Here is a 17,784-nt window from a genome sequence, read left to right as displayed (position 1 = left end):
ATTAATGAAATAAATAACACTATTTATGAAATAAATAATAACCCTCTCTGGGTCAGTGGCGTTTTCTCCTGGAGGCTCCTGTTTTTTCGGATTGTAGTTATAATTTAAATAAATAAATAAAAACACTTTGTTTTGTTTCGATAATTCTCCTTTGCTGTGTGTTGCTGCCGGCCGTCTCTCCCCCATTCTCATTGAGTACTTTACAAAGAGTGAAACAGCGCCCCTCTAGATGTTATGGTGAAACAGTAGATTGCACTCTCTGTTGCGAGAGGAGGCCAGCCGAATCTGGCTTCCTTTGGTGAAAAAAAATTGAGGGATTGACCAATCAGATGAGGCCCACGTGATGCCCCTGCCAACCTGTGATTGGTCAGGGCCATGCCAAGGGAAGCCAGCCGCCTCTTGCTTCCCTTCAGAGGCGGCTGGCGATTTGATTGGACACTGCCATCCAATCACATCAACATCAACATCAGTTTTAATACTGTAACTGTCATCACCGCCGTTAGAAATTATCAAGCAAATGAAGCATTATGGAGGGTGGAGATTTGGCGTACTTAATCAAACATAACTTTACTAAACTTCCGCTACAGCAGCAACTAAAAATTAAATCAGATGACAGGCCAATGCCCGCACTCCAGCTGTGTGTACACAGAGGAAAAAGGGAGAGAATCGGACGTTCAATGAGGACAATTATGTCCGCACGGAGTGGCTAACTGGAAGCGCTAAACTTCAGCGTCTATTTTGCTGGCCATGTCTTATTTTTGACAAGGATTCGTGCTCCCTGAACAATCCTTGGGCAACTTCAGGATTCATCGACCTTGCCAACCTGTCACGGGCAATTGAGAGGCACGGTAAATCCAAAAATCACATAGATTGTGTGATTGTCTGCATACATTAATAAGTAAAATGCTTAAATTAATAAGGAGAGAGTTTCAGCTGGAGAGTGTGTGCGGACCTGTCGGATAGATAACAGGCGTGTGCAAGTCCTGCATCTGTGTGATACAAATGTGTGTCAAACGATACCGGGCGCTGTAATCACTCATCTGGTTACGTTATTACGTTTTGTTTGATTTTAAACTAACAAAGTCTTGGCTTTCAGAATATGAAACTTTTATTTCCAATTTATTTATTTCTCACTCGCAATCTGCTCTTCCGCAGCGCCGCCCCCCCTCACTCCGCTGAAATTATGAATGTAAGAGTATAGTAATCATAGATAACACGGCAGGGTCCGTTACAGTTTGTTTTCATCTGATTTCAATTAAACAAAGTCTTGGCTTTCAGAATATTAAACTTGTTTCGGCAAATTCAGATGATAAATACAATTTTGAAGCTTCGGCATAATTACAAGCGGAGAATGGCAGGCATAACAACAGCCGGTGTTTCTCGTGAGTGTTTTCCCCGGGAAACAAACACAATACACACAAACGCAAAATTACACAAGCACACACACGTATACACACGTATACACACACACTCGCGAGCTTCCCCTCCAAACGAAAATATCTTCCCTCGGTAGTATTTTGATCATTTGCTCCGCTAATAATCAATCAGATCGATGGATTCCAGAGAAGAGACAACTTTGAAGGCCTTTTTCTCAAAATGAGGACTCGGTGACAGTCATTATATAATGTGACATATTTCGCTTAATATTTTAAGTACAAAAACAATCCTGATATCATTAGAAAGCTAGGAATATCCTCTTTCCAACAGTGTATACAACTCAAAAGGTGTCTTCGGGTCAATGCGACTGATTTCGATAGAGCAGGTCACAACATTTTGACAGGGGCTAGTCTAGGATTCGCGTGGCCAGACTGAAAAAAAAAAAAAAAAAATTAAAATAAAATAAAAAAATCATAATGCGTCTCTGGTATTGTTCAGGGGGCCGGGCCAAATGTGGAGGCGGGCCGTACCCGGCCCGCGGGCCTTAGTTTGGGGACCACTGCTTTACACGGATCAGTCGTCCTGGTCCCTTTGCAGAAAAACAGCCCCAAAGCATGATGTTTCCACCCCCATGTTTCACAGTAGGTATGGTGTTCTTTGGATGCAACTCAGCATTCTTTCTCCTCCAAACACGTCTAGTTGAGATTTTACCAAAAAGTTCTATTTTGGTTTCATCTGACCATATGACATTCTCCCAATCCTCTTCGGGATCATCTAAATGCTCTCTAGCAAACTTCAGACGGGCCTGGACATGTACTGGCTTAAGCAGGGGGACACGTCTGGCACTGCAGGATTTGAGTCCCTGGCGGCATAGTGCTGCACGATTAATCGAAAAAAGATCGTGATCTCGATTCCGACACCTATGCGATCTCATTTCTAAATGACGGCGATCCTATGACGTCATGCTTTAATTTTTTATTTAATTTTTTTTATTTATTATTTTGCTTCTGAATAATACCAACTTGCAATGTCAATCATACTTAAACGATGTAAAGCAAATATACTCTATACATTTCACATTAAAGTACCATGATCGCATGCAAATGGTAGTGTTCTGTCTGTCTCTCCTCCACTAGTGTTGCCAGTTTTTGCGGAAGGAATAAGTATGGTGGCCCTGAAGTGCAAGACACTACAGCATTTCAGAAAACACCACAGCATTTCACAAAACACTACAGCATTTCAGAAAACACCACAGCATTTCACAAAACACTACAGCATTTCACAAAACGCCACAGCATTTCACAAAACGCCACAGCATTTCACAAAACGCCACAGCATTTCACAAAACGCCACAGCATTTCAGAAAACACAACAGCATTTCAGAAAACACCACAGCATTTCACATTGGACGGAAAGGGTATTCCTTTAGGGAGAACACTTCTTGTTTGTGATTGGACAGAGCCAGCCAGAGAAGCACTGCTGTGATTGGTTGTTTTTGCTGCCAGTCAAGAAATGACGCTTCGTGATTGGTCAACACCCGACAGCGAAATATGTCCCAACACATCAGCCGTTAGCACACACTCAGAGCTCACAGCTCCTCATATCTGTTCAGAAACTGGACAAAAGTTACACATGTACAAACCACAGACTGTCTGTGTCATGGCGAATACAGTCGCTGCTTTATTTATGTCTGTATGAGGTTGTTGTGAGTGTGGACGGAGCAGCTACAGGTTAGTTTAGCCTGATGGATCCGATTCCATTCAGAAAACACGCATTTTAAAAGCTTTTCGCCTGCCGTCTTATCTGCAGACTTGTCAAAGCGTTAATTTATGGTTTTTACTAACCGTTATCAGTATGTAGTTACTTCGGCATCACTTTGAAACGTGTATTACAATTAAATCACGGTCAAATATGTTCATTTTGTTGTAGTTGGTATCTCCCATAGCATTTACTTGGAGATACGCCCCGCCCCCTCTCCAGCGCCTCTTGTTTGAATGACAGGAGCAAACACAGCTGACAGCCGCGGTGAAATTCGAGCGATTAGAGCGATGCGAATATTGGGTGGTCTACCATAGTATTCACATGGAGATAAGCCCCTTAAAAACCATGAATTAATAAAGCATTAATTCTGTGTTTACTCCTGTCATTCAAACAAGACGCTGGAGAGGGGGCGGGCCGTATCTCCATGTAAATCCTATCGGAATCGGATCGATCAGGCTAAACTAACCTGTAGCTGCTCCGTCCACACTCACAACAACGTCATACAGACATAAATAAAGCAGCGACTGTATTCACCATGACATAGACAGTCTGTGTTTTTTATATGTTGAACTTTTGTCCAGTTTCTGAACAGATATGAGGAGCTGTGAGCTCTTAGTGTGTGCTAACAGTTAACGGCTGATGCGTTGGGCCAATCACGAAGCGTCATTTCTTGACTGGCAGCAAAAACAACCAATCACAGCAGTGCTTCTATGGCTGGCTCTGTCCAATCACAAACAAGAAGTGTTCTCCCTAAGGAATACCCTTTCCGTCCAATGTGAAATGCTGTGGTGTTTTCTGAAATGCTGTTGTGTTTTGTGAAATGCTGCGGCGTTTTGTGAAATGCTGCTGTGTTTTGTGAAATGCTGTTGTGTTTTGTGAAATGCTGTTGTGTTTTGTGAAATGCTGTTGTGTTTTGTGAAATGCTGTTGTGTTTTGTGAAATGCTGTGGCGTTTTGTGAAATGCTGTGGTGTCTTGCACTTCAGGGCCACCGTAAATAAGCAACCAGGTCTATGAAAACAAGCGCAAAAGAACATGAGCACTTTAAACCTATATATGTCGGGTCGGCTATTTGAAAATAACCTATCTACAAGCTCACAACCGCAACAACCATTATTACTTACTACCAAGCAACTTTACAGAAAGATAAGCCCAATGTGGCTTATAATAAGTATACCTAGCAACACTCACTGACTGCAGCACGTGAGGGCAGGAGCCGGTGTTACCGTTTAACTGGTTACACCGGGGAACTCGTTACGTTAACGGTAGGAATGGGGCGTGTAATTTGAGGAGCCATTGTCGAATAACCAGGAAATACACATTTCGATCACTTCTTTTGTTGTTTACATTTATCTTTTGGTATATTTGGCTCCATAGGAACACTTTGATGCACATTCAGTACCAGTGTGTGAGGTTGTGGTTGCGATGCCGATATCCGGACGCGTAGCTACAGCGAGGACTACAAAATGACAATGAGGTGACTGGGGATGTCTGTTCAAAACATTGCAAACGTGAATAAATCATTTCAAATATGTATTTGTCTCCAACTTTCATTTGTACATCGTTGTTAATGTGATGTTTAGTAGCTTTGATAGCTGTCCATACCTCCAGACAGCCGAAAAATAAGACACAAGTTGTTTACTCACAGCCCGAATGCAGCATCGAGATCCGTGGCCAGCTGTGATCCTCTCCGATTAACTTGTGACAGGACTTCTTTAGCTATTCTCCAACGAGCAAGATTTTTATTAAATACCTCCATTCCTCTCAACACAACAAGACTCTACACTGTGCAGAAAAAAAACAACATAAATGAAAATAACCTTGCTGGATAGCTTGACATCAAGCATGCTCATTTCTGACGTGGAGCTAATCTGAAGTAAACATTGAATACTGCTTTCTATTCCTCCATCTTGTGACTGTGTAACTCCCTCTCTTGGATATCAGCATGTGAAGGACACTGCTCAGGAACTAGTTGATGCTCTGTATGTGATGACTACTTCCATTCTGGAGAGGATCACAGACACATGGATCCTGAGGTGGAAGCTCAAACTGGTGAAAAGTGATATTTTTCCAACAATTTCCAATAAATGTTATTCTGAAACATAACTATCACTGTTGTCTTTCCTTCTATAACACTGATGTAGGCCAAGAAAAACGTTGCATTGCATAATATCTAAACTTACATTTGGCACTTTAAATGTAGCCAAACATATGTGAAGCTTGCGCTTAGCCCACCAAAAAGTGCATAGTTGCAACTTAGGCAGTTAAGCATTTTATATCAGTGGGTCCTAATGGTGCAAGACGGGGAAGGCAGACATAATTGCTTAAACATATAGGCATTAACCCTTTAATTGGCAGACCAAGAAAAAAATCTATGGAAAAAGTATTTGTTTGCATTTTTTTATCAAATGGGACACAAACTACTTTTTTTTTTACGGTCTACACAGTTTTGTTTTTATGAGCCTCAACCAACTGGTCGTGCTGGCATTTTATGTTAAAAGTGCATTTTCAACAATCATCATCTACAGTATTTGTATGCATCAAACTCAAATAAATGTTTTTCTTTTATGGAAAATGAGCAATATACCAGATATATTCATACAAGATAATAAAGGATAATTGTCAACAATTTTCTTTTTTTCAAGCCATCAGCATAAATATCGTGGATCATAAAATCCATCAGTTGTTTAACAACTCCTGAATCCATCCCTCTTGGTTAGCCCTAACATAACATATTTTCACACACACACACACACACACACACACACACACACACACACACACAGCCGATCTTTCTCTATGTCTATCTCTACAGTATCTCTGTCGCTATCTCTCTCTCTCTATTCTTTCACACACAGTGACGTCACGAGCTACCCACAATGCAACACGCGCCATATAAATATATTTAAATGCGCCATTTTCCTGGAGGTGCTAATATCCTGGAAGTGCAAATATAAACAGCTAGCTAACTAGCCAGGCAGAGCGCAGTATGTTTTTTTTCTGAATTAACGACCGAAGAAATCGCTGCATGTCTTCGGATTACATCTCTGGACTTGAGGGGTGTGCTTTAGGTCGTTACCAGCGTAAACTAGAGCTGTGTGGGTTGTTACAGACTGCCTGCAGATGTATGGAAAAACGACAGTGGCCTTCATCGATGTTGGCTGCATCTACGTCTAATTTCTGGAAACACCAGGTGAATACCCCACTTGTCACAATAATATTATCATGCCATTGCATATATGTGGTATTTTAGAGTTGACTAGATAATGATTAAGGCAATAGACTATGATATTCAGTACAGGAAGCTTAGCAACACCGAGACCGTGTACGGCTGCTTGCACCTCGCGTAAAACTGTGCAGACCGGAAGTACGGTGTCGCGCTCGGCCCAATACCCGTATGTGTGTGTGAAAGAATAATCACAAACCAAGAAAGTTGTGACACTTCCGCCGGTTTATATAGCCTAGAAAATGTAGGATATCCATCTATCCATCCATCTTCTTCCGCTTATCCGTGGTCGGGTCGCGGGGGTAGCAGTTCCAGCAGAGAGCCCCAAACTTTCTTTTCCCTGGCGACATCAACCAGCTCTGACTGGGGGATCCCAAGGCGCTCCCAGGCCAGCGAAGAGATATAATCCCTCCACCTGGTCCTAGGTCTACCCCTTGGTCTCTTCCCAGCTGGACGTGCCTGGAACACCTCCCTAGGGAGGCGCCCAGGTGGCATCCTAACTAGGTGCCCGAACCACCTCAACTGGCTCCTTTCGACGCGAAGGAGGAGCGGCTCAACTCCGAGTCCCTCCCTGATGACCGAACTTCTCACCTTATCCCTAAGGGAGACACCAGCCACCCTGCGGAGAAAACCCATCTCGGCCGCTTGTATCCGCGATCTCGTTCTTTCGGTCATGACCCATCCTTCATGACCATAGGTGAGGCTAGGAACGAAAATGGCCCGGTAGACAGAGAGCTTTGCCTTCTGGCTCAGCTCCCTTTTCGTCACAACGGTGCGGTAAAGCGACTGCAGTACCGCTCCCGCTGCTCCGATTCTCCGGCCCATCTCACGCTCCATTGTTCCCTCACTCGAGAACAAGACCCCGAGATACTTGAACTCCTTCACTTGGGGTAAGGACTCATTCCCTACTTGAAGTGGACAGTCCATCGGTTTCCTGCTGAGAACCATGGCCTCAGATTTGGAGGTGCTGATCCTCATCCCAGCCGCTTCACACTCGGTTGCGAACCGATCCAGTGAGTGCTGAAGGTCGCAGACCGATGAAGCCATTAGAACCACATCATCTGCAAAAAGCAGTGGTGCAATCCTTAGTCCACCGAACTGCAGACCCCCTCCCCCATGACTACGCCTCGAAATCCGATCCATGTATATTACAAACAGGATTGGTGACAAAGCGCAGCCCTGGCGGAGGCCAACCCTCACCGGAAATGGGTCCGACTTACTGCCGAGGACCCGGACACAGCTCTTGCTTTGGGAGTACAGAGATTGGATGGCCCTGAGTAGAGACCCCCTCACCCCATACTCCCGCAGCACCTCCCACAGTAACTCCCTGGGAACTCGGTCATACGCCTTCTCCAAGTCTACAAAACACATGTAGACCGGATAAGCGTATTCCCAGGCCCCCTCCAGGATCCTTGCGAGAGTAAAAAGCTGATCCGTCGTTCCACGACCAGGACGGAATCCGCATTGTTCCTCCTCAATCTGAGGTTCGACAATCGGCCTGACCCTCCTTTCGAGTACCTTAGAGTAAACTTTCCCGGGGAGGCTGAGTAGTGTGATGCCTCTGTAATTGGCACACACCCTCTGATCCCCCTTTTTAAAAAGGGGGACCACCACCCCGGTCTGCCACTCCTTCGGTACTGTTTCCGACTTCCACGCAACGTTGATGAGACGTGTCAACCATGACAGTCCCTCAACACCCAGAGCCTTCAGCATTTCCGGGCGGATCTCATCCACCCCCGGGGCTTTGCCACTGTGGAGTTGTTTGACGACCTCAGTGACCTCCCCCCGGGAGATTGGTGTTGATCCCCCGTCATACTCCAGCTCTGCCTCTAACATAGAGGGCGGAGTTGTCGGGTTCAGGAGTTCCTCAAAGTGTTCCTTCCAACGCCCTAACACTCCATCAGTTGAGGTCAACAACGTCCCATCCTTACTGTACACAGCTTGGATGGTTCCCTGCTTCCCCCTCCTGAGGTGTCGGACAGTTTTCCAGAACAACTTTGGTGCCGCCCAAAAGTCCTTCTCCATGTCTTCTCCGAACTTCTCCCACACACGCTGATTTGCCTCGGCCACGGATGAGGCTGCTGCCCTTCGGGCCTGTCGGTACCTTGCAACTGCCTCGGGAGTCCCCCGGGATAACAAATCCCTGAAGGCCTCCTTCTTCAGTCGGACGGCTTCCCTGACCACCGGTGTCCACCAGGAGGTTCGAGGGTTACCGCCCCTTGAGGCACCTAGGACCTTGAGACCACAGCTCCCCGCCGCGGCTTCGGCAATAGAGGCTTTGAACACCGACCACTCTGGTTCAATGTCCCCAACCTCCACAGGAATGCCCGAAAAGCTCCGCCGGAGGTGTGAGTTGAAGGCCTCCTGAACTTGGGCCTCCTCCAGACGTTCCCAGTTCACCCGAACTACACGTTTGGGCTTACCAGGTCTATCCAGAGGCTTCCCCCGCCACTCGACCCAACTCACCACCAGATGGTGATCAGTTGACAACTCCGCCCCTCTCTTTACCCGAGTGTCCAAAACATACGGCCTCAGGTCCGATGATACGATAACGAAATCGATCATGGACCTTCTGCCTAGGGTGCTCTGGTACCACGTACACTTATGAGCATCCTTATGTTCGAACATGGTGTTTGTTATGGCCAATCCATGACTAGCACAGAAGTCCAGTAACAAACCACCACTCCGGTTCAGATCAGGGGGGCCGTTCTTCCCAATCACGCCCCTCCAAGTGTCTCCATCATTGCCCACATGTGCGTTGAAGTCTCCCAGCAAGATTAAAGAGTCCCCTTCAGGAGCCCCATACAGGACTCTTTCCAGGGTCTCCAAGAAGGCCGTATACTCTGAACTGCTGTTGGGTGCATAAGCACACACAACAGTCAGAGTTTTCCCCCCCATAACCCGCAGGCGTAGGGAGGCGACCCTCTCGTCCACTGGGGTAAACTCCAACAACGAAGCACCTAACCGGGGACTTGTGAGTATCCCCACACCCGCCCGGCGCCTCACACCTTGAGCAACTCCGGAGAAGAATAGAGTCCAACCCCTATCCAGAAGTAAGGTTCCAGAGCCGACGCTGTGCGTAGAGGTGAGCCCAACCAGATCCAACTGGTAACGCTCCACCTCCCGCACAAGCTCCGGCTCCTTCCCCCCCAGAGAGGTGACGTTCCACGTCCCCAAAGCCAGCTTCTGTCGCCCGGGTCTGGTCCGTCGAGACCCTCCGCTTTCACTGCCACCCTTCTGGCAGCGCACCCGACCCCATCGATGTTTCCCGTAGGTGGTGGGCCCGCGGGACGGAGAAGCGGAGGTGTTGCCCACGTTGCCTTTTCGGGCTGGGCCCGGCCGGGCTCCGTGGCAAGCCCGGCCACCAGACGCTCGCCGACGAGTCCTCCTTCTGGGCCTGGCTCCAGAAGGGGACCCCGGGCTTCCTCCGGGCCGGGTATCCTCACTTCTTTGTTGTTCTTTCATGAGGTCTTTTGTAGGATATAAATAAATATAAATATATATAGCATGTATATATATATATATATATATATGTATATACATATATATAAAATAACAATTTCATTATATGGATTCAACTTGTGCCCCCCCGCTGGACTTGTCTGTGGTTTAGCCGTTACTGTGACATCAGTATCAGCCATGGAAGATAGTTTGTTTGTTTCATTCTAAGCTATCCAGCAAGGTTATTTTGATTTATATTGTTTTTTTTCTGCACAGTGTAGAGTCTTGTTGTGATGAGAGGGATGGAGGTATTTAATAAAAACCTTGCTCGCTGGAGAATAGCTAAAGAAGTCCTGTCACAAGTTAATCGGAGAGGATCACAGCTGGCCACGGATCTCGATGCTGCATTCGGGCTGTGAGTAAACAACTTGTGTCTTACTTTTAGAGACACAAGTCTGGAGGTATGGACAGCTATCAAAGCTACTAAACATCACATTAACAACGATGTACAAATGAAAGTCGGAGACAAATACATATTTGAAATGATTTATTCACGTTTGCAATGTTTTGAACAGACATCCCGTCACCTCATTGTCATTTTGTAGTCCGCGCTGTACGCGTCCGGATATCGGCATCGCAACCACAACCTCACACACTGGTACTGAATGTGCATCAAAGTGTTCCTATGGAGCCAAATATACCAAAAGATAAATGTAAACAACAAAAGAAGTGATCGAAATGTGTATTTCCTGGTTATTCGACAATGGCTCCTCAAAGTACACGCCCCATTCCTACCGTTAACGTAACGTAACGAGTTCCCCGGTGTAACCAGTTAAACGGTAACACCGGCAGTATGTTTAAAGAAGCGTTAGCATTAGCACTGATTAGCAAAGAGTGACGAGAGCGACTAGTAGTACAAGAAAAACATAAATGAGTGACACATAAATGAGTGACGAGGAGGTCGAGGACAATGACAACAACACCGATGAAAATCCCGGTGGCGACTCTGGCGAGTGTGAGAGGGAAGTTGTGCTTGTGCCGAAAAAAGGACCACATTCATCCAGTATGTGGAACTTTTTCGGATTTGATCCTGATGATGACTTACAAAAAGTCGTCCACTGTAAGAATTGTTCTCGCATCGTCGCAACGACGTCAGGTAACACCACAAACCTATTAAATCACCTGCAACGTCACCATAAAATACAGTATGCTTTAGCAAAGAAGGACAACCCGAAGAAAAAATCAAACCCCCAGACAACGACGCAAACATCCATAAGCCAAACGTTATTCAACGGAACACCATATTCACACAGCTCACAAAGGCACAAAGAGATAACGAAAGCCATCACCCTGTAACAAACAGGTTGGTGTTGTTGTACAGTAGTTGGGTGTCCACTGTGGACAGGTGCTACTGCAAAGTTTACATGTTGTTATAATAAAGCTGCAAAAATTCTATTTTTTATGTTCAGCACTCAGGCAGCAGCAATATCTTTATTTTAGTTACTGTATGTTTTGTTACCAGAGAGACTTGAGTTTAAGTCAAGCACTTTGTTTAAAGCCACAGTAGTTGGCTGTCAAATTCATTTTAGTTACTCTATGTTTTTGCTACAAGAAACTGAGACGTGGATTTAAGTCAAGCACTTTGATGTTGATGGTGTCTGTTTAAAGACACAATAGTTGGCTCCAGGTGCCACATTTTGAATGTAGTAATGTTTGTTCAGTATTCAGCAACAGACTAAAGACAAAGTTATGTTTTTGTTACAAGAGAGACAAATGTTGTCTGTTTAAATTAATTGTACTCACGTGACGTCTAAGAGTAAGAGTGCAATACATATTTTCATTGAAACGATGAGAATCGTGTGAGAATCGTGATCTCAATTCTTATGGAGGAAAATCGTGATTCACATTTGAGCAAGAATCGTACAGCACTAGTGTGTTACTGATGGTAGCCTTTGTTACTTTGGTCCCAGCTCTCTGCAGGTCATTGAATAGGTCCCCCCGTGTGCTTCTGGGATTTTTGCTCACCGTTCTTGTGATCATTTTGACCCCACGGGGTGAGATCTTGCGTGGAGCCCCAGATCGAGGGAGATTATCAGTGGTCTTGTATGTCTTCCATTTTCTAATAATTGCTCCCACAGTTGATTTCTTCACACCAAGCTGCTTGCCTATTGCAGATTCAGTCTTCCCAGCCTGGTGCAGGTCTACAATTTTGTTTCTGGTGTCCTTTGACAGCTCTTTGGTCTTGGCCATAGTGGAGTTTGGAGTGTGACTGTTTGAGGTTGTGGACAGGTGTCTTTTATACTGATAACGAGTTCAAACAGGTGCCATTAATACAGTTAACGAGTGGAGGACAGAGGAGGCTCTTAAAGAAGAAGTTACAGGTCTTGTTTGTTTGTAGGTGACCAAATACTTATTTTACCGAGGAATTTACCAATTAATTCATTAAAAATCCTACAATGTGATTTCCTGGATTATTTCCCCCCATTCTGTCTCTCATAGTTGAAGTGTACATAGGATGAAAATTACAGGCCTCTCATCTTTTTAAGTGGGAGAACTTGCACAATTGGTGGCTGACTAAATACTTTTTTGCCCCACTGTATATGCATATATGTGGAAAATGATGTTTCATCTAACTTTTAAGCTGCTTATGTAGGTTTCTGAGGGAACTTTGAAAGGTTATGAGATTAAGACGTGTGTGCTCCTGCTTTGAGTTTGCTTACTGCTCTCCTCTCCTACACTCTCACCTTGGTTAAATGTTTCATCTACCTCATCATGCTGCACTGCTCCTCTCATAGCAATTTTCTCATCAGCACTCTCTCCTACTGTAACTCCCACCTCTATTTACACACATATTAAGAGGCCTTTTCTCCTCTCCTCGCAAGCTATGAGTTGGCCATCTGCTCCCCATTCTGGGCAAAACCTATTTTCCCATCATATTACAATCGATACACATTTACCCAGTCAGTCCCCTTGCAAGTGCAAATAGACTCATTGATGTCACCAACAAGGTGTTCGGATGAAAGATAACATAAATGCTTAATATTTATGGCGGGTTGCTTTTAGTCGTTCCAGGCCCAATGCTGGTCCTCAAAGCCAGTATTTTCAAAGACGACAGTGTGATGTGTCTTTACTTCTTTCCCTCAGTCTCTGATGTACATATTTTTAGTGCTCTTGATCCACTGATTTACAAGCATGCCATGTGGGTGGCAGTGTGTGCATGTGTGGTATTACTCACTGCAAACCCTGGCTAAATCCCATTGACTGTGCCCCGATGTAATAACAAGGAGAAACGGCACCCATCCTCTCTAAATGGCACACTGACTCAGGCCATATATCAATTTTTTAATCTACCCTCTCCAGGCATAACATTAATGATCAAGCTTAAAATGTGTCCCTTTTCTGAGGAGAAGATTAGTTTAAACACAGGGAGTTAGTGGGCAGACAAGTGTCTCAGAGAAGAAGGAGAGAGAGGGGAAAAGAGAGAGAAGCCATAACCACTTTCCCATTAGGCTATTGATTTTCTCCATCTCAAGGACACGCTTGAATCCCAGGCCCATGTGTGGACTGTCTGTCAGGAATCTATGGCTCAGCTTTACACCCAAGAGTTGTGTGCCTTGGTTGCCTGTATTTGGCCTGGCCGTAAATCTGACCACACTCAATATGAGGAAGAGGGATGGGCAAATTGAGACAAGGTCAAAGGGCAGGTGGTTGTGACGAGTGTCCCGTGTTGATATGGCAGCTGTCAGAAAGACAGGCAAGTGGCTGTAATTGGTCGAGTGGCCGCGGGCATAAACACAGCGGCGATCAAATAAAAACACAAACAGTCAACTCCAGTAAACACAGCCAGACACATAAAAACACACTTACATACAAAGTCAAAGGATACATGTTTAACACATACACTAATGGGAATAGGAAAAAAGGGCACCACATCAATGAATTCCACTAAAATCCCTGTTGAAATCGCTTAGTGAAATCCTTGGTGACAGCTATTGATTTTCTGGTAGCCTAGTTAATTGGACTCACTACCCTCTAAAAAGTGTGTGGTCCTATATCCTTTTTCTTTGTTCAGCAACACTTAATCATCTTTCCCCCAGCTATAGATTTCTCTTTGACTGTGTTTGAATCCATAGACATCAGGCCTGTGAGAACTGAGGGGAGAGGTAGGCAAAAGTTCACAAGGATCAATAAGTGCTTTATGGTCCAGATCAGATGTGCATGGTAGCCCCTAAAAAAACACAACTACCACCACTAAACGGGAAACAGGAAGGGGAAACACAACAGCTCTTCATCAATGAGAAATATGGAGCCAATGAAACGCTGGGCTCACACAGTTGCCTGTTCCCCCGCCTTAACATCTCAATTAGCACCCTCAATCAAAAGGACACGAGGCCTTGTTAAAGTTTAAGACAGGAGTCCTCCCTAAGGCCATCCAGCCACTGACACTTGCCCATTTGCTGCATGCTGTTAATCCTCTTAGCTCTTACCTTGAGATGAAGTCAGACATCACACCAGCCATCTTAAAACAGCTTCTTTTTGATTGTTTTGTCAATTTAAGGTCCTGCCTAATTAGGTTACAGTCCTACTGCAGTTTAATTTTAGCAAAACACTGGCTTGCAGGCAGCACAATCAACAACGCATTACTGTAATCTTGGCGTAGCAGACTTTCCTACATTTTGGTAAATCTAAAAGTTGCCAAAAAAACACTGTAAGCCACCCAGGAGAACAACGTAGTAGCATCAGTTTAGACCTGCAACTGTGTGTGTGATGTTGCAACGTACAGGCAAATACATCTGTAGCTGCCTAATTCTCCAAGAACAAATGATTTCACTGACAGTAGAGTTTGCAGTTGAAATATTCAGCAGCAAAGATGTTTATTTCTTGTTGGCATCTGTATCCAACACCCCTGTCTTTTTCTCTTTGGACATATGCAGTTTGTCTCTGACAAACAATGTGAACTCTGTACTTCCCCGTGGAAAGCTGCTTCACTTGACTGAAGTGTCTGATAAGCATAAACTAAACATCTAACACAATTACTTTACATACATGAAGCAATTTAGCATGTCTACAATTCAAAGAGAAATTGAAAAATTATGTTTCAAATTGTTATTTTGCGTTAGAAGCGTTATTTTTATCTCAGGGAAAATGTATTTATATGAAATGAGACCAAATATTCTTGAATGTGTTTGTTAGGGCTGAATGTGCTAATGTAGTCAACAGTGCTCATTGGCTGTATGAGTCAATGGAATTACAAAAGAGTGTCTTAACCCTTGTATGGTATTCGGGTCTGTGGGACCCGTTTTCATTACTTAGCTAAAGAAAAATTATATGATAAATAATTTGATCAAACCCACACTCAATGGCCTTGGCTCATTTTCTGTGAAGAACATATATCAGAACACATTTTCAATGACCACCCACTGTACCACTGTAAATGGTTGTATTATGTTAGCCACGTTGTTGTGTATCAAGGGTCTAATAATGAACCTGTTTTCCCTTTAGTATAAAGCATTATTGTAGAAGGTTACAAATTTTTGAGCCATTATATTATGTCAACTCTTTAATAAGCAAGTACATGATAAGGAAAAATCAGTGGGCAATCAATATGATGCCACCTCATCAACAGTTCTCCGTGCGCTGTTCTCAGTAATGCTGACATAATGTTTCTGCGTTTCTCCTGACTCTAGAATCTGGCTCCATACTCCATAGCAGCATGATTATATATTCTACGTGTGTGACATGGTTATGGTCAAACGAAATTGACCTTAAGGGTCCACAAGATACTGCAACTGTATTTCATCAATTAATAACCCCAATCAATTAAACAAAATTATTCAATAATAGAACAGAATGTGCTTAAGGTACCATCAAACTATCACTGTGTATAGTCCATTAATATGGAAGTCGAGTTGCCAGGAGGCTGGCTTACATGTGACACACATGATTCACCTAATGCTGTTTGCGACTTATCAGCTAACAAAGGGTGTGTGTGTGTGTGTGTGTGTGTGTGTGTGTGTGTGTGTGTGTGTGGTGTGTGTGTGTGTTGGTGTGTGTGTGTGGTGTGTGTGTGTGTGTGTGTGTGTGTGTGGGTTGTGTGTGAGACTGTGTCCCTCAATTATCCAGGCAGATGAAAGGAACGAACAAAACAATAGATACAGCGCCTCGCTAAATGGGCTTTAATGGGAGAGATAGACACCGGGGGAGGGATGGATGGGCGGGAATGGAGAAAAAACAGAATGAGGAGAGGGGACTATTGTCAAAGAGGGATTGAGTTCTGATTTGATTCTTGTGGACAGGTAATTTCAAAATGACATCTTTTCTTTCATCCTTTGTTATTGTTTGTACACTAGTGCATTTTTTAAAGGCATAATCATGTATACTTTAAGGGATTTAAGAGCTTTTTAATGGATAAAAATGTTTCTCAGCAACATAACAATTATTTGTTCTTCTCTAACATAATACCAAGATTGCATTAATGGAAAGAAAGACTGACTTCTTAATTTATAAACCACCTGTTTGTTACAATGTATAAGACAATGCATATCACATAACCAGTGCTTGCAAAACCTAAACAAGAAATCGTATCTACTGAGACTTTTTTTATTTGTTATGAACAAGGTCTCTCCAACAGTGCGTACTGCTTACAGGAGATAGCCACAGCCTTACATCCTGCTTACTCAGCTTGAACATATTACTACAATAAACGCCAGTAATGAATGCGGAAGCTTTACAGCCTTGAATAGTGTAACAAACTCACTCCAGCACTTTGTGACAACGTTTGGCGTTGTTTAGCAACAGGATTAATGCAGTAAGTGATTTGATGTAATGATTCCATAAGTTAGAAGGTTAAAAGCTCCCTGTGGAGTTATCTTGTAAACAAAGAATATGTTGTGTTTTCATTCACTGTAATTTACCAGAATGCCTTGTGTGTATCCGTGAGATTAAAATTAGTGGTGCACGATAATTATCGGTCCGATATTAGGAATTATGACGTCATCCCGATAAACCCGATACCAGTATTAATAGCCCCGATAATATACAATATATTTTTTGGGTAAAAAAAAGAAAAAAATACTGCGGTGTGGGTGGATTGGGATGAGGGGCGCTTGTTTTTCTCTCGGATCCTCCCGTTTTGCCAGTACTGTGGTATTAGTGGTTTAAAGGAAGAGGGGAGTTTTTCACAAATCCAGCGCTCCCTAACTCGTGCCTGGCTGTGACGTAAATGATGTGCGGCCGTGAAGCCAGGACAGTAAACAAACATGTCGTCGGTAGTATGGGACTATTTCAAAGTTTCAGAGTTAGATAGTTCGCTTGCTATTTGTATTAACAAATGCAATGCAGAAGTTCCACGAGGAGGGAAAAAGGCAACGAGCTATAATACTTCCAACCTGATTAGTCACCTGAAACATCGCCATCGCTACGATGGTGTGTTAAAAGCGTACGAAGACGCCTGCGCTGCTAAACTAGCGGCGAATCCAAAGCCAGCTACAAAGGCACCGGGGCTTTTACCTATCGACGAGGCGTTTGAAAAAGGCAAGAAGTTTGCCAGAGACGACCCCAGGGTTAGTTTTGTTCATAGTAGTAATGCTCATGTCATTTGCTCACTACTAGTCTTTTTTGTTACCACCAGGTGTGCAAAAACTACAGGTACATTTAATATATATATATATATTATATTGTTATCGGTATCGGTCTTGAGAAACAGGAAGTTATCGGTATCGGTTTCAAAAAACCAATATCGTGCATCCCTAATAAAATAAATGTGTTGAGTGCATATTTATATCCTACATTGTTTACTGCTATGTTTACTAGCGTTGAGGTTCCCTGCTTTTGCTGGCACGTTGCAAGATATCTTGGCATGTTATCGGCACCTTTAAATCAGCAGAACAGTGTAAGGCCAACAGTAGGAATGTGTATTGCTTAACCTGCAAACACATGTGAACTAGAAAAATAAAATGGGTACCCAGTCATAAAAAGGCTC

At 43.9% G+C, this 17,784-nt stretch overlaps 1 protein-coding gene across 1 annotated transcript in view; it reads right to left on the bottom strand.

Annotated features, from left to right (window-relative positions):
• Positions 1-17,784, bottom strand: part of ctnna2 (catenin (cadherin-associated protein), alpha 2) — a 339,515-nt gene that overhangs the window by 30,231 nt on the left and 291,500 nt on the right. The gene's annotated exons all lie outside the window — the stretch shown is intronic.

This window comes from Gymnodraco acuticeps, unplaced genomic scaffold (assembly GCF_902827175.1).
Source record: "Gymnodraco acuticeps unplaced genomic scaffold, fGymAcu1.1, whole genome shotgun sequence".
NCBI classification, from domain to species: Eukaryota; Metazoa; Chordata; class Actinopteri; order Perciformes; family Bathydraconidae; genus Gymnodraco; species Gymnodraco acuticeps.
This window is presented reverse-complemented; position numbering and strand designations above follow the sequence as displayed.